The 17,495-nt window shown below is 42.3% G+C and overlaps 1 long non-coding RNA gene across 1 annotated transcript; it reads left to right on the plus strand.

Moving 5' to 3' along the window:
- Positions 1 to 7: 7 nt before the first annotated feature.
- LOC144257929 (uncharacterized) lies at positions 8 to 17,126 on the plus strand. The gene is made up of 3 exons (XR_013344615.1): positions 8 to 380; positions 7,390 to 7,477; positions 15,189 to 17,126. It is a non-coding gene; the product is annotated as an uncharacterized LOC144257929 (long non-coding RNA).
- Positions 17,127 to 17,495: the final 369 nt, after the last annotated feature.

Genomic DNA, 17,495 nt, shown 5'->3' on the forward strand with positions numbered 1-17,495 from the left:
GACACGGTCCACACCCCCCGTCACGTGACTCGCATCTAGCCTCACGCCAGCGGCCGCCGCCATCTTGGATTCGGACAGGTAGAGTCAGGCTCTGTTGACGATGACGCTGGTGGCAGCCATTTTGGATGCGGGCACTGATATTTCCAGGTGGGGGGCAGCGCGCCATCTTGGTTTAGGGCATTAAGAAGGATTCGACCCCTGTTGGCGCTCAAAGTTTGAAGGGACGCTGCGGACTCGAATACGATGTATTCCAAGGAGCCTGATGTCTGTGATGGATTGGGGCAGGCCCCGACTGCCTCTGAGGCCACGAACGGTTATCTTGGATGCTGTCACTAGAGCCCCTTGCTGGTTTCATTGATCGATTCGGTGGGAGTAGGTCGGTGAGTATCGACGATTTCCCTTTGGGAGGTGGGAGAGTGAGGTATTGTGGTCTCGGTACTGCACCTTGCCTTCCTCTCTTTCTGAACACTGGGGGCTTATGGGACTTCATCCCTGGGCTCTGTCTCCTCCAGACTGAGTCGGGTATCTGCTGCTGAGGCGGGGTAGGACAGGGGCTGTCAGGGGGAACTGGGAAACTGGCCTTCTGAGTTCTTTTTTACCCAGCTTGGGGTGGCACCGTGAGTTGGTGGATGGAGGGAGGTCCCTTCCAACCCTGATATTCTATGATTCTATGAGCACGTCACTAGGAGACCAGTGCTTATGGTAGGTTTGGGGCCTGAGGGTACTTTTCACATGAGAACTCACAAATTATAGCTCTTTCCTATTTCAGTGAGCCAACACAAAAAAGTCAAATTTCAGGGGCTTAAAAAAATGGCCCACGATTATATAGCCTACTATAGAAAGTCACTTACAGACATGAAAGTCGCTATTTTACAACAAAGAAACTTCAAATCCAGACTCCAGGGAGAAACTGCTGAATTGGAATTCATTTGCAAATTGGATACAATTAACTTAGGCTTGAATAGAGACTGGGAGTGGCTTAGTCATTATGCAAGGTAGCCTATTTCCCCTTGTTTTTTCCTACCCCCCACATTCTTGTTAAACCCTGGATTTGTGCTGGAAATGGCCCACCTTGATTATCATACGCAATGTAAGGAGAGTGGTCACTTTGGATAAGCTATTACCAGCAGGAGAGTGAGTTAACCTGGATTTGTGCTGTAAATGGCCCACCTTGATTATCATACACAATGTAAGGAGAAAAGGAGTACTTGTGGCACCTTAGAGACTAACCAATTTATTTGAGCATGAGCTTTCGTGAGCTACAGCTCACTTCATCAGATGTATACCCTGGAAACTGCAGCAGACTTTATATATACACAGAGAATATGAAACAATACCTCCTCCCACCCCACTGTCCTGCTGGTAATAGCTTATCTAAAGTAATCGTCAGGTTAGGCCATTTCCAGCACAAATCCAGGTTTTCTCACCCTCCACCCCCCCACACAAATTCACTCTCCTGCTGGTGATAGCCCATCCAAAGTGACAACTCTTTACACAATGTGCATGATAATGAAGTTAGGCCATTTCCTGCACAAATCCAGGTTCTCTCACTCCCTCACCCCCCTCCAAAAACCACCCCCATACACACACAGACTCACTCTCCTGCTGGTAATAGCTCGTCCAAACTGACCACTCTCCAAGTTTAAATCCAAGTTAAACCAGAACATCTGGGGGGAGGGGGGGTAGGAAAAAACAAGAGGAAATAGGCTACCTTGCATAATGACTTAGCCACTCCCAGTCTCTATTTAAGCCTAAATTAATAGTATCCAATTTGCAAATGAATTCCAATTCAGCAGTTTCTCGCTGGAGTCTGGATTTGAAGTTTTTTTGTTTTAAGATAGCGACCTTCATGTCTGTGATTGCGTGACCAGAGAGATTGAAGTGTTCTCCGACTGGTTTATGAATGTTATAATTCTTGACATCTGATTTGTGTCCATTTATTCTTTTACGTAGAGACTGTCCAGTTTGACCAATGTACATGGCAGAGGGGCATTGCTGGCACATGATGGCATAAATCACATTGGTGGATGTGCAGGTGAACGAGCCTCTGATAGTGTGGCTGATGTTATTAGGCCCTGTGATGGTGTCCCCTGAATAGATATGTGGGCACAATTGGCAACGGGCTTTGTTGCAAGGATAGGTTCCTGGGTTAGTGGTTTTTGTTCTGTGGTGTGTGGTTGCTGGTGAGTATTTGCTTCAGGTTAGGGGGCTGTCTGTAAGCGAGGACTGGTCTGTCTCCCAAGATCTGTGAGAGAGAGGGATCATTTTTCAGGATAGGTTGTAAATCTTTGATGATGTAACATGGCTGTTACTCTGAAACCTATAGAAAGTCACTTAGGCACTTTTGAAAATTTTGCCCATAGTGATGATTAGGGTGAAATTTTGCAAAAATAAACAAAAAAAACTCGGAACCCCAGTTCCCCCTTTACTATTTTCACACTTTGCTGTTCCTTAATCTGGCATTGAGATGCTGTGTGATAAAGTCACTTTACCTTTCCATGTCTCACTTTTCCCACCTTTCAAATAAGGATAATAATACTTCCTATAATGGATTGTAGGAATAACCCATTAATTTTTGCAATATGCCTAATAGATTAAGTAAAATCTACATTAATAATTATTTATTTATTATTTTGTTATATTCTGCTGTTACAAACCTGAGAAGGAGAGAACTCTGTCAAATGGAATGTTTGTGTGCCAGTCACAAATAATGGAAAAGATTAAAAGAAATGGGGGAAATGTTATTAGATTTTTAAAATGGTAATTCCCACTAAATTATTATTGGTATGGGTAAACAGTTAATGAGCTAAAAGGTCATTGTGAGGTTTGTTTATCACTAAAATAATACTTGATGTTGTTTCTATTTCATTAGCACCATATGGCAGTAGGAAGATCTCAGAGTACTTTTTCAAAGAAACAAGCAAAAAAACCCCTCTCAACAGTCTTATGGGGTATTCTAGTTAAGGCCAGACCCACCCTAGAAACTTTTGCCATTATAGCATTTTTATACCAGCAAAAAGCCTTAGTGTAGACACAGTTATGTTGGCAAAAAAATCATATTTTTGGGGGGAAGCTGGGTAGGAGCTATTCATTGCACTTCTACTGCAGGGAGATGGGGCCTTGCTGGTATAGTTATACCAGAAAATCCTTTCTAGCATAGACAATGCTTAAATGTTATCCCTATTTCTAGAAATATAACAGAACGCCACTAGCTGTCACCTTCAGCCCCCAACTAAAATCTCTCCAGCACATCATCAAAGATTTACAACCTATCCTGAAAAATGATCCCTCTCTCTCACAGATCTTGGGAGACAGACCAGTCCTCGCTTACAGACAGCCCCCTAACCTGAAGCAAATACTCACCAGCAACCACACACCACAGAACAAAAACCACTAACCCAGGAACCTATCCTTGCAACAAAGCCCGATGCCAACTCTGTCCACATATTTATTCAAGGGGCACCATCATAGGACCTAATCACATTAGCCATGCCATCAGGGGCTCGTTCACCTGCACATTTACCAATGTAATATATGCCATCATGTGCCAGCAATGCCCCTCTGCCATGTACATTGGCCAAACCAGACAGTCTCTATGCAAAAGAATAAATGGACACAAATCTGACATCAGGAATCATAACATTCAAAAACCGGTAGGAGAACACTTCAACCTCTGTGGCCACTCAGTAAAAGATTTAAGGGTGGCAATTTTGTAACAGAAAAGCTTCAAAAACAGACTCCAACAAGAAAACTGCTGAGCTTAAATTAATATGCAAACTAGATACCATTAACTTGGGTTTGAATAGAGACTGGGAGTGGCTGGGTCACACACATTGAATGTATTTCCTTAAGTTAAGTATCCTCACACCTTCTTGTCAACTGTCTAAATGGGCCATCTTGATTATCACTGAAAGTTTTTTTTTTTCCTCCTGCTGATAATAGCTCATCTTAACTAATTAGCCTCTCATAGTTTGTATGGTAACTTCCAACTCGTCTGTGTGTGTGTATCTTACTATATGTTCCATTCTGTGCATCCGATGAAGTGAGCTGTAGCTCACGAAAGCTTATGCTCTAATAAATTTGTTAGTCTCTAAGGTGCCACAAGTACTCCTGTTCTATTTCTGCTGATGATGAGTGACCTATCTCCTCCAAATCCTAAACCTTACAAAAACAGGTTGTTTCCTTCCAACCCAAACAAATCATGATGTTTGGAGGACTTAAAAATTCTAAAAAGAACAGGAGCTGGATGTTCTTCTGTAATCTTGATATTTGATGCATTTGAAGACAGGTTATGGGATCTAAAAGAAAGGTCTTGATTATTTGTGGTCACCTTTTCATTTTTCCAAAGTGTGAACTCTGGTGTTTTGGCCCAATTCTAATGTGGGCAGTTATATTCTGCCTCACTTAAATCCTCTTTCAGGTTCAATTGGATAAAGAAGCCTTTGCTAAACTGTTGTATAGTGTTTCTGCACATTACTAAACACTGCCACATCCCACTCCAGCAGTTGCTGTATTTCAGTGTTGGGTGAATGATTTCTCTGTACAGCTTGTACATCAGTTATAGTTTGTAAAGTGTTTTGAGATCAGTCTGGCTGAAAACTTCTGTAGAACTGAAGCTCTGTTAAATGTGCATCTGACACCTGTGACTTATGATTTTTGTGGAATGTTGCTTAAGTTAACTTCTTGCAAATGTGCACATCCTGTCACGTTACATACTTCTCTGGAAGTGTCTGTGCTGACAGGAAACTATTGGCTAAATGGGACAGACAATCCTGCTGTGACAAGACTAGATTCAAGTTTCTTTGCAGAAATTAATAACCAGTGAAGCTAAACAGCATTTTGCAAATTGGTTAGAAAATTGCTGTATGATCCTGATATTATAATTGTCTGTTGCTCCCAAGGGACAAGAACTGTAGAATTGAGAACAAAGGTCATTTTGTGGCCAAAGAGACATTAATTTCCATATTTAACATGGCCAGGGCTTTATTGTAGTTATAGTTGCATCTTGTTGTTATGGCAGCAGAGCTCTCTAAGCAACATACAGTGTATATAACCATGATTAGAGTTGGTTTATTAAGCTGTTCCTGCTCTGTATCTCCAGAGTCAATATTCACTTAGAAGTAAGAGTCAGGATCCTGTGACTGGCTGTGCTCTAAGTGAATGGAAAGTCTATTTCTGAGAGTCTTTATTTGCAGTTCTCCAATGTGTAATATTCTACACTTAGCCATAATGTTTCAGTTGGGAATCTCAAAGCATTTCACAAAAGGGGGTAGGTATTTGACTACATTATAGAGATGGTGAAACTGATGAAGTGAGCTGTAGCTCACGAAAGCTCATGCTCAAATAAATTGGTTAGTCTCTAAGGTGCCACAAGTACTCCTTTTCTTTTTGAGATGCTGAAGTTCAGCAATTTGCTCAAATACTACAGAACTTGGAATCTAGGCCTCCAATCTCCTAACAGCAACACTGGCTCACTTCAATAGTTCTTAAAATAATTAGTCCTAGGGGAATTCTGTGCCAAAAAATTCTGTGCATGATATTTTCAAATTCTGCATATTTTATTTGTCAAAATAACACAAATATAATCATGCCAGTTTCAATTATTTTGATAATTTATTTCAAAATACCTGTCTATAACAGTACAGACAACAAAAAAGATTCAGGAAATGTTATTTGACAAATAGATTCCTTACTAGGCATATTAATACAGAACTTTGAGTAATAATTTATTTAAAATACAATACAGAAAAGTATTTCCTGCACCCCTCAGAAGCCGTGCAAAGGCTTGGGGGAATCAGGGGTAATGGGGGAGAAGAGGGAGAGGGAAGTAATTGCTGGGAAGGAGCCTGGGAGTGAAATTGAAGGGTTGTTTGGATTTGGGTGGGAGAAGTTTTTGGGAGGGGGATTGTTAGAGGGTTGGGGAGCCTCCCCCTTACAGACCCTGTCTGACCTCTAGCCTCTCCCATTGATTCAGGCACATCTGCCCCTATTCCTGTGTGTCCCACCACCCTTCCTCCCTCATCCGTCAAGGAATCAGTTCTGAAGCACTTAGAGGAGAGGAATGTGATCAGGAACAGTCAGCATGGATTCACCAAGGGCAAGTCATGCCTGACTAATCTAATTGCCTTCTATGACGGGATAACTGGCCCTGTGGATGAGGGGAAAGCAGTGGACGTGTTGTTCCTTGACTTTAGCAAAGTTTTTGACATGGTCTCCCACAGTATTCTTGCCAGCAAGTTAGAGAAGTATGGGCTGGATGAATGGACTATAAGGTGGATAGAAAGTTGGCTAGATTGTCGGGCTCAATGGATAGTCATCAACGGCTCCATGTCTAGTTGGCAGCCGGTATCAAGTGGAGTGCCCCAAGGGTCAGTCCTCGGGCCGGTTTTGTTCAATATCTTCATAAATGATCTGGAGGATGGTGTGGATTGCACCCTCAGCAAGTTTGCAGATGACACTAAACTGGGAGGCGAGGTAGATGCACTGGAGGGTAGGGATAGGATACAGAGGGCCCTAGACAAATTAGAGGATTGGGCCAAAAGAAATCTGCTGAGGTTCAACAAGGACAAGTGCAGAGTCCTGCACTTAGGATGGAAGAAACCCATACACTGCTACAGACTAGGGACTGAATGGCTTGGCAGCAGTTCTGCAGAAAAGGACCTAGGGGTTACAGTGGACGAGAAGCTGGATATGAGTCAACAGTGTGCCCTTGTTGCCAAGAAGGCCAATGGCATTTTGGGATGTATAAGTAGGGGCATTGCCAGCAGATCGAGGGACGTGATCGTTCCCCTCTATTCGACATTGGTGAGGCCTGATCTGGAGTATTGTGTCCAGTTTTGGGCCCCACACTACAAGAAGGATGTGGAAAAATTGGAAAGAGTCCAGCGGAGGGCAACAAAAATGATTAGGGGTCTGGAACACATGACTTATGAGGAGAGGCTGAGGGAACTGGATTGTTTAGTCTGCGGAAGAGAAGAATGAGGGGGGATTTGATAGCTGCTTTCAACTACCTGAAAGGGGGTTCCAAAGAGGATGGATCTAGACTGTTCTCGGTGGTAGCAGATGACAGAACAAGGAGTAATGGTCTCAAGTTGACCTCCTGAGGTCCCTTTCAACCCTGATATTCTATGATCCCCATGTTTCCTTGCATCCCCTGCCCATCATGTGTCAATGCATCCCACTGCCACCCCTCCCCTCCTTCCTTCTGTCCCCATGTGTCCCTGTACCTCCACTCATCCACCCCTCCTCCCTCATTCCCATGTGTCCCTGCACCTCCTATTCCCCCTCCCCGCCCCCAGTAGCAAATAGTATGAGGATGATTGACAATACCCCTATTTTTACAAAGTATGTGTGAATGGAAAAAACACATTTTCTTTCTGTAAATTGTAGGTTATGTTCAGGTGCCTGATGAGAAAGGAAGATAGAGGCCTTCATTGCTGAGTTTTTCCATCCTCTGTTGGAAGGAGGAAGGGACCAGGTAATGATTGTTATGCTGCAGCTTGCCAGAACTTTTCTCACACAGATAAATCTATGATGGAGCTAATTTTAGGGACTGGGTGGCTCAGGGGATTGGTAATGGGATACAGAGGCTTTTGCTGTCTGCCTGCTAGTTCAAAATCCAGTTCAAGTTGGGAATGTCTGGAAAATGTAAAATCTGATGGCTATTCAGTGACTTGTGTGTGGAGCATGTTCAAGGTCCCTGTCCCACTCCTCTCAAAAAATCAACTATCACTAGTTCTGATTAGTAAAGTGGTATGTATTGGGGTGAGGTGCATGATCCAGGGAGCTGTAGATCAGTACTGAGGTGAATTGACAGAGCTATATAGTAAAAGTTCGTTTTGCCTGCCCAGGATATGCTTGATTCAAACCTTAGTACAATCAGTCTCTTTAACTAGCACAGATTGACCTTTTAAAGGTGTATTAGGGAGAGGCTTTGTGGAGGACATTCGTCTATTTCTTTTTTGGCCATTTTGTTTAAATAAATTCCCTTGCATGCAGAGCAGTGGGCTGTGTCAGGAACAAGGATCCTTCTTTCTGTCTGGGTTTTCAAGAGTTACCTTCATCACCTCAGTTTGGAATAAGGCATTTACAGAAGTGTCATTTCTACACTGACTTACCATTACCACTAGGTGTCACTGTATGAAGTGACTTATTCACCCTTCTAAAACAGGGTAGCAAGCTCTTAAATTTAAGGGCTGGATCTGAATTTACTACATGCAATAATCAGATTAACTTTTATCTATTAAGAAAAAACATCTCTGGCTGAGGTTCTGGGGACAGATCCCTGTGGTCCCTTAACCAGGACTGAAAATCTTCCAAGGAAGACCCAGTTTCTGGAGTCACTTTGGGTTAAATTTTCAAAAGCACCTAAATAGTTTAAGAGCCTAAATTCCATTTTCAGGAGTGATGGGGGAACCTAAGTCTCACTGAAAGTAATTGAGATGCATTGTCCAAATCTTAGTAGTACAGCAACTGTCGGAGGTGAAAGGAAAAGCATTCCTGAAAAATGGTGTGACTCTTAAGAAGAAAAAGCAGCCTTCCTAATAACTAGAGAGGCAATGGTATGCAGTGGTTAGGACAGAAGATTGAGAGACTGGAGTTCTGCACCTGGCTCTGTCACAGACTTGCCAAATCACTTAACTCTGTCCTAGGTTACCCACCCATAAAATGGGGATAATACAAACCTACCTTAGCAGGGGAGTCATGAGGCTTAGTACATGTTTGTAAAGTACTTCACGATCTTCAGTTGAAAAGTGCTGTACAAGAAATGTTATATTCTACGTTATTCGTTGCCAGGGTGGGGGGGTTATTTTTAAGTGAGACATTAAGAGCTCACTTTACTTGCAGCAGCACATTTCGGTGAAGAACATAAGGAAAATCTCTTGGTACCGATGATGCCAGAGTACTTGTGTAGCAGCACAAGACCTACTTTGCCTTTCAGTGACATACTCTCTTATTGTCCAGGGGACAAATTGGCTGGTAACGGTGGATCCTCCGGCCCCAGCCATGGACTTAGCTCTGAGTCATGATCAGCCCTTGGTAGCGTAGGGAGGCTAGATTTTCAAAGCATCCAGAACTTTCTCTACTGGTGCAGTCAAAAGATAAACCCAGCATGTTTTTCCTGGTTTTGCTATCTCTGGAGAGATGCTCCTTGACCTCGGCACCATCTAGCATAGTGGTTAGGCAACTCAGGGTCTCTTATTCCCCTTAATCCCAGGGTAGACAATGGCACTTCCCTTTTCCTGCATCAAGGGAATTTTGTTAATGGTAGCTACCAGATGTCCAGAGACAGGGACCCGTGGGTCCTATCCTGTACTGATCGCCTTATGAGAACCTAATCTGTTTACCCCCTTTTCCAGATCATTTATGAATGTTGAATAGGACTGGTCCCAGAACAGACCCCTTGGGGACACCACTATTTACATCTTTCCGTTCTGAGAACTGACCATTATTCCTACCCTTTGTTTCCTATCTTTTAACCAGTTACCAATCCATGAGAGCACCTTCCCTCTTATCCTGTGGCAGCTTACTTTGCGTAAAAGCCTTTGGTGAGGGACCTTGTCAAAGGCTTTCTGAAAATCTAAGTACACTATATCCACTGGATCCCCTTGGTCCACATGCTTGTTAACCTCCTCAAAGAAAATTCTCATAGATTGAGGCATGATTTCCCTTTACTAAAACCATGTTGACTCTTCCTCAACAAATTATGTTCATCTATGTCTGACAATATTGTTCTTTATTATAGTTTCAATCAGTTTGCCCGGTACTGAAGTCAGGCTTACAGGCCTGTAATTGCTAGGATCACCGCTGGAGCCCTTTTAAAAATTAGCCTCACATTAGCTATCTTCCAGTCATCTAGTACAGAAGCTGATTTAAATTATAGTAGTTTTGCAGTTTCACATTTGAGTTCCTTCAGAACTCTTTGGTGAATACCATCTGGTCCTGGTGACTTACTGCTGTTTAATTTATCAATTTGTTCCAAAACCACCTCTAATGATACCTCAATCTGGGACAGTTTCCCAAACCTGAGCCATTCTTTTTAGGTGACAGATCTGAGGATCTCCCTCACATCCTCAGCCATGAAGACGGATGCAAAGAATTCGTTTAGTTTCTCCGCAATGGCCTTATCGTTCTTGAGTGCTCCTTTAGCATCTCAATCATCCAGTGGCCCCACTGGTTGTTTAGCAGGCTTCCTGAATCTGATGTATTTAACAATCTATTACTTTTTGAGTCTTCAGCTAACTGTTCCTCAAATTGTTTTTTAGCCTTCCTAATTGTATTTTTACACTTAATTTGCCAGTGTTTATGCTCCTTTCTATTTTCCTCACTAGGATTTTACTTCCACTTTTTAAAGGATGCCTTTTTGCCTTTCACTGCTTCTTTTACTTTGTTGTTTAGCCACAGTGGCTCTTTTTTGGTTCTCTTACTATGTTTTTTTAATTTGGGGTATACATTTAAGTTGAGCCTCTATTATGGTGTCTTTAAAAAGTTTCCACGCAACTTGCAGAGATTTCACTTTTGGCACTGTACCCTTTAATTTCTATTTAACTAACCTCATTTTTGAGCAAAAAGAAAAGGAGTACTTGTGGCACCTTAGAGACTAACAAATTTATTTAAGCATAAGCTTTCGTGAGCTACAGCTCACTTCAGTTCCCCTTTTTAAAATTAAATGCTACAGTGTTGGGCCACTGTGGTGTTTTTCCTGCCACAGGGATATTAAATTTAATTATATTATGGTCTCTATTACCAAGTGGTCCAGTCATATTCACCTCTTGGACCTGTGCTCCACTTAGGAGTAAATCAAGAATTGCCTCTCCTCTGGTGGGTTCCAAGACCAGTTGCTCCAAGAAGCAGTCATTTAAGGTGTCAATAGAGCTGCATCAGAAAAGCTGCTCATGTCCTAGCATTCTATACTTGGGAAATTCCCATGCTCACCTATACTGTCCTTGGAGAGATCTTCAAGTTGTACATGACAAATAGTCATTGTCTTTCACAGAAACATCTCTGCTTCAGGGCTGATGGTGTCTACGTGCCGCCAACTGGATGGCTCTGGCTAGGAATCTTGGGTCTGATTCTTTACTGTCTTGAACCTTGTGTAGTTCTATATACCTGTGCAAATAAGGTGTAAAATGCCAATGTTCTGATTTGGTAGTTCTTACACCTTCTTCACATGTGTACATAGATGATACAAGGTGCAAAGCAGTAGTGAATCTAATCTGGACTAAAGAGAGTGTATGCAATTTCACAGCAGTAGGCCTGGCTCTTCAAGCTGTTGAGCCTCCACTTCAGTTGGAGTTGAGGGTGTCCAGCACTTCTCAAGAGGCCCTTCGCACGTTTCAGGGTTAGGCCCAGTGTGAGTGAACTTGTGTATATCCCGGACTGTAGCAGTCATGAAGATAGTCTAGGATGTTGGATTCATTTCTATGTTGGCACAGTGTACTTATTCATGGATTTAGTCATGAAAATATTCATCAGCTGTTGCATGCAAAGGAGACTCTAGTTTTGAGAGTATGTGCCTACAGTCCCTTCAGCAAACAGCTGGCTGAGATGGACAGATGCCTCTTCTTTCCCTTTCTGCTCTGATTTCCCATGAAGCAGAGGGCAGCTCAGAATCCTTTTGTCTGGCAACCTCAAGTTCCTTTTCCAAGCCAGTTTGAATGTAATAAGGATATGGATTGTAGTGAAAACAATAGCTACAAAAATCTTCAATATCAAGAGACAGTCTTGGCCACCTACCACTTATTAAGTTGGAAGTTTTGCAGGGCACAGCTAGCTTAGGTAGACAAAGGTACTACAGGAAACTCCAACAGAACCCTTGCAATTACTTTTTCTGCTGTGGCTCTGGCATGCAGGCAGTTCTCCAGAGCCAGCATTTTCTGGCATCCAGGAACAAGGTCCGGGCCAGTTTGGCCCAGCTGACTTTCAGTGTAACGGAAAGCAATCCAGTCTGAGCTTTGCTGAAAGCGGAAAAGTTTTCACTCCGTTATAGAGCCAGATTTCCTGGTTCTTCCCCTGGCTCCAATGTTATAATTGAATTTATTGAATAAGCCCATAATAAATGTAACTTTTGCTAAGCAGGGTCAAAACACCTCATGATGGGCCAAATTTTTTATGCCTTCCCTGCCCAGCGCACCTCCCCCCTCTTCCCCCCTAGCTTGGGTGTGTTTTATCCTCTTGGCTGCTTTTGAATTCATGACCTGCTCCTTTAATACATTCCTTCCAGTCTAAGCAGTGCTCTCCAACTGCCTGGCACTGATGTTAATGTCTTGCTTCCTGATCAATCAAGTCCTTTGCACACTTCCTTAAAGGAAAACTCTGCTCATTTTATTCAGTCCAATGGCGCAAACATTCACATGGGTAAGGAACATTTATCACTAGGAATAAAACTTTGACACACATGGGAAGGGAAATTAAGATGTTTATCCCACTTGGCATTTCTGACTCTGTCCTGTGGGCAGTCATTTTCCCCTAAAATTGACCCAGGCAATGTGGATAATGAGTAGCAGAGACACTGTAATTTCCTACCAATCTGAATAATGGTTTGACTTTAATAAAGAGAGGAGGGAAGGGGGGAAAAAGTGGGGGGGAAAAAAAAAAGTTTTTAAGATAGTCAATTTCCCCAGAGTCAGTGGGTGTCATGGGGACAGAATCTGGGTTGCAGTGTTTCAATATTAAAACAGTGGCCCCAATTTCTCATTGTCCTATGTCTTTTGTAGTCACACCAATATGTATAAAATGTTATCAGATCAGACTGCTTGCATTTTATACCCACTTTACCCTGGATTACATGAGTGCAGTGGTGAGTTGGGCCAGTAACATGTCCTTTTTCTAATGAGTGTCAAACTGTTATCAAAGCATGTGGCGAAACAAGATGATAGTTCCTTCCAGTAGGCTTGCACTCCTCAACAAGATGGCCGCCATAGGAGAAGGTTCAGAAATGCCAGCTGGAATTGAAAGTTTATTTGAAAACTCCTGTTTTCAGTTTATTCATGGTAAAACAAAAAAACCCAAATCTTCTTTCCATTGGAACTTCTAGACTGTTATGCTGAGCCAAATGTGGTGTTTTCCTGCAGTATCTGCTCTTCCTATATTCTGCCAGTTACTAAACAATTCATGGGGTCTTAAGCTTTTTCAAAATGAGAAACCCATTTTAATAGAAAAATTGTCATTGGAATCACCTTGCCTCTGTGATAGAATAACATTCCTGTGCCAAATATAGCAGTTTACATGGAAAAGTAACATCAGGAAAATATTTAATGCATGTTTAACTTATTCTAATGCAATTTAGTAGCTAGAAACAAAGCAATCCAACACCAACTGACCAGCCAGCTGCCTGCAGGCCACCAGCTAATGCTCTTTGGATCACAACTGGTCCATAGATAAGCATTTTAATTACAGAGGGTCTCATATACTAGTTCAGAAGCCATGTTTCCCCCCACCCCAGGAATGCAATGCTTCCTCCTGCTGGTTTTTAATTCATTCTCCTAAGCAAGCCATTATTCTGTGACTATTAACACTTTGCATTTAACGTAGCCCCTCTTCTCAAGGGGATCTCAAAGCATTTTAACAAACATTAGTTAAGCCTCTGAGGTAGGGTAACCTTTTATACTCATTTTATTGTGGTGCAGTGATTTTTTTTTTTTTTTTTTTTTTTCCCCTTTCCCTCAGTGTGAGTCAATGGCAGAGTTGGGAACAGAACACGTAAGTGGGGATTTGTCTCATTCTATCCACGGGACAGCATTCCCACACTGTTTCCCTAACAAGACCCTTTATCTTCTGAATCCATGAATTATCTGGCATTGATTCCTCAGTGCTTGACTGGCTTCCTCTCACTGGTGTTATTCTTTATTCATTTACATGCTCCCTTACTGAACTGGCAATGTTTGACATCAGTGATTCCTCTTAAGTGAACTTATTACTTTCTGCTGTATGATAATACATAACTTAGTGCAAATTGTCTTATTCATAATACATCGTCTTACGTTTATTAGGAGTTAATGGCAAAGGTCCCACTGAATTCAGTGTGAGCCGGATCAGACTCTGAAGTGGCTTAGATGTGTGGTGAATAATCTGTCAAAGCCTCTAATTTAAAAAAATAAAATCAGTTATGCTGTTTTACATTCTATAGAGCCTTTCACCTCAAACCATGTGAATGTATGAACTGCCCACTAGTGAAAAGCAGCCATCTTTGGGGGATGGGGATAGTAGGCAGGTAGCCATTTTATGTAACAATTTAGAGTGAGAAGAATTTTGTTCAAGGACACTGAGGGAAAGCCTGGTTCATACAAAAACATACCCTTTGAAGTTTCACTTAAAGATCAAGACCTTAAAACTAAACTTTGTCTCCCTCCCACCCATAGCAAACAGCAAGGAATTTACTTTATCTTATTCGGGGCTTGTGTGATAGACCAGAATGGTGATACTGTAGCTGGATCTGCTCATTCTGAGAGATTTCCAGTTTGCTTGTCAGTCCCTCCAGTGAAGCTGACAGACTCAGAGCCAAGGAGTGGGAGATGGAATAGTTGTTGTTGTTGTGTGTTTTTTTTTTTAAGGTGTGACTCAGGGCAATGAGAGGAGGAAAACCTGTTACACACAAATAGACGCTCTTACACATACAGTCTATAAATACTGAGCATAGTGTTGAACAGACTGTGCTTTTTAAAAAGGCTACTCTTTGGGAAAGTATTGACTAGATCAGCACTTTGCTTCAGATACCATGGGACAGACTTGATAGATTCTGAAGCTCTGATGTAGCCTTTGCTCTTCCTTATGAGGTAGCTGGGGTTCTGCAAACAGAGAGATGGGTGAGAATGGTAGTTGGCTGGCTGCAGTAGATTAGTTCTGCTTCTTGACCGTTCAGGATTGGAAGGTTACAGAAATTACAACAGCAGGATTAATAGAAACCAGCAGATCTATTACAATAAACTAAATTTGGGTTCTTAACCTATGGCCCTTTAGCACTCACAATAAGACTACATCACTACTTCTGCTGTTTTACAGCACAGCATTCAGGAACCTCTGTTATGAGGAGATGACTGCATTGTTCAGCTATATTTGAGTGTAGCATCCAGGATCCAGCACATCAGAAACCTTATTGCTAAGGTGCCCCAAGGACTCCTCATTGTTTTTGCTGACACAGACTAACATGGCTACCCCTCTGAAACCTGCTTTACCTCTGTCATTCTCAGAGCTGTGGCAGTGACTTCTGGAAGTGCAGCAGCTCTTGAAGAGGTCCAGAATGCACAGCATTTAGACGTTTGCTTCTGTCACAATAGACCCAAACCTTCCATCTTGGGCTGATTTGATGAGATTGAGGTGAGATTTTAAAATAGCTGCAGCCCTCTTGATGGATAAAAATTAGTTGTTTTCCCATTGTGGGGTAAATTAAAACCAACTATTTTTAGCAGGATGCCAAATACTGCAGCTGTCCACCTTGTTAATGATCAACTCAATCCCACTCCTAACCATCTTTCTTCCTTACAGTTCTTTTCTCCTCTTCTTGGGGATCTCTGCCTAAAAGTCTTACAGGCAGTAGAGGTAGTAAGCTTAGAAGCATTGGCAGAACGAAGTAAAACATGGTCCCAGGAGACCCTATAGGTAAGGCACTGTAGCTATGTCACTGTATTCTCATAGTGTAGATGCTTTCTACAGTGACGGAACATTTTTTTTTTTTCTTTCCCCATTGCTGTCGGAACTCCATCTCCCTGAGTGACAGTAGCTAGGTCAAAAGAAACAGTCTTCCGTCAACCTAGCTGCATCTACACTACGGATTAGCTCATCGTAGCTACAGCGTTCAAGGGTGTGGATTTTTCACATCCCTGAGGGCTGTAGCAGTGTCAACGTAACTTCTGAGTGAAGACCAGGCCTAAGGATCTAGAGGAGGAAGAAACAACTTGGTGGGGAAGACTGGATCAAATTGGGAAGATGATCTGAGGCAGTGCTTCTCCTCAAAGTAGCAAAGCTAAGCTGCATCCCATTGCAGCCTGCAAACACCCCGGCAGTATTTGTAACACACGATATGGTTAACTCTGGCACTGTGACACATTTGTATTACCTCCGTTATGCCAGAGTGAAACAGCATGGAAACACCAGTGCTGAGGTGGCATGAGGTGTGATAGTTTTTGATTTGTGTCCAGGTGTAGAAATTGTTTAAAAGGTGAGTTTGAACTTTCACAAGGTGTGGACTGATTAAATGATCAGGGATTAATAGAAGGGTGAAGCTACCAGTCAAAAGCTGTGACAAGAGGAATGCAGTCACAGTTGCCTCTAGTCAGCATTCCTAATTCCATTCTTCACTGTTTTCTTATGATGGAGCTGTTCTCTTACCCACGTGCCCTCGTCAGTTCCTATTCCATTCTTCTTTCTTATATCTTGGCACTCCCAGCTGACATACATGCATCTCCTGTTCCTTTGACACTATTCCATGTGGACCTTGATAGTTAAGTGGTGGTGTTTCCAGGGCCAGTGGTTTGCTATTGAGAAGGTTTTGTGTACAGAAAGGCAGAAACAGCCTAGAAGAGACTGTCTTTAACAGATTTTACTCCTAATTTCATACACACATTTTGAAGGGGTGGGGGGATTCTGTGTAGTCTACCAGGAGAACAAGCTCAAGGGATCTCTAATTAACAGGAAGTTAAGGTACTGGTATGAGGTCTTAGGTGAATTGAGGAGAACCTGTAGAAACAGCATCTAGCAGAAGAGAGCCATCTGGGAATATGTAACATAATTTTTCCCCTGCCTTCAAGAGAGTGGTGCTGTGAATAAGGTCACTAGTGTGTCCTTCTGGGAGAGGCTGGGACTAAAGTATTATTATTAATTAATTTTATTTATTATCATTATCATCTCTATGAATTATTTGTATTACTGTAGCACCTAGGGACCCCAGTCATGGACCAGAACCCCATGGTAGTACTGTAGGCGTTTTACAAAAAGATGGCAGGTTTGAGAAAATGCAAATGGAGATCCTAAATCATTCCTGCCCATGAAGGGGTAGGGTTGGAGTAGATGTGAGCTCACAGTACCATGTGCTAGGAGAGGGTAGGCCAGTGGTATCTGTGAGCTCCCATACAGGGACTGATTCTACAGTACCAGTAGTTAGGAGTGATTGGACTAGGAAATTATATGGGGGATGGCGGTGGGTGGGTGTGTGTGTGTGTGTGTGTGTGTGTGTATATATATATATATATATATATTTTTTTTTTCTTTTAAAATTGTTAGTAACAAAATTGTAGCTTATATTTCATCTGTACTTCATTTACAAGATTCATTCTATGTGTCTGTCATTCCTTCATTAACTGAAGTATTGCAACATACACATGCACACCCTTAGTAAGAGGAGTTCTTCTTGAAATAAGAAGACGATTGCGTTCAATGCAAGAGTTATGTCCTGAGTGTTCCCTATGCAAATTGAAGCAGCAGGCCTTGTGAGAAGGGAGATACAGGAAGACAATGAAGAACACTGTTCTGCTGTGATATCCACTAAAGGAGGTCAGCTG

Source organism: Eretmochelys imbricata, chromosome 27 (genome assembly GCF_965152235.1).
Source record: "Eretmochelys imbricata isolate rEreImb1 chromosome 27, rEreImb1.hap1, whole genome shotgun sequence".
Taxonomy (NCBI): Eukaryota; Metazoa; Chordata; order Testudines; family Cheloniidae; genus Eretmochelys; species Eretmochelys imbricata.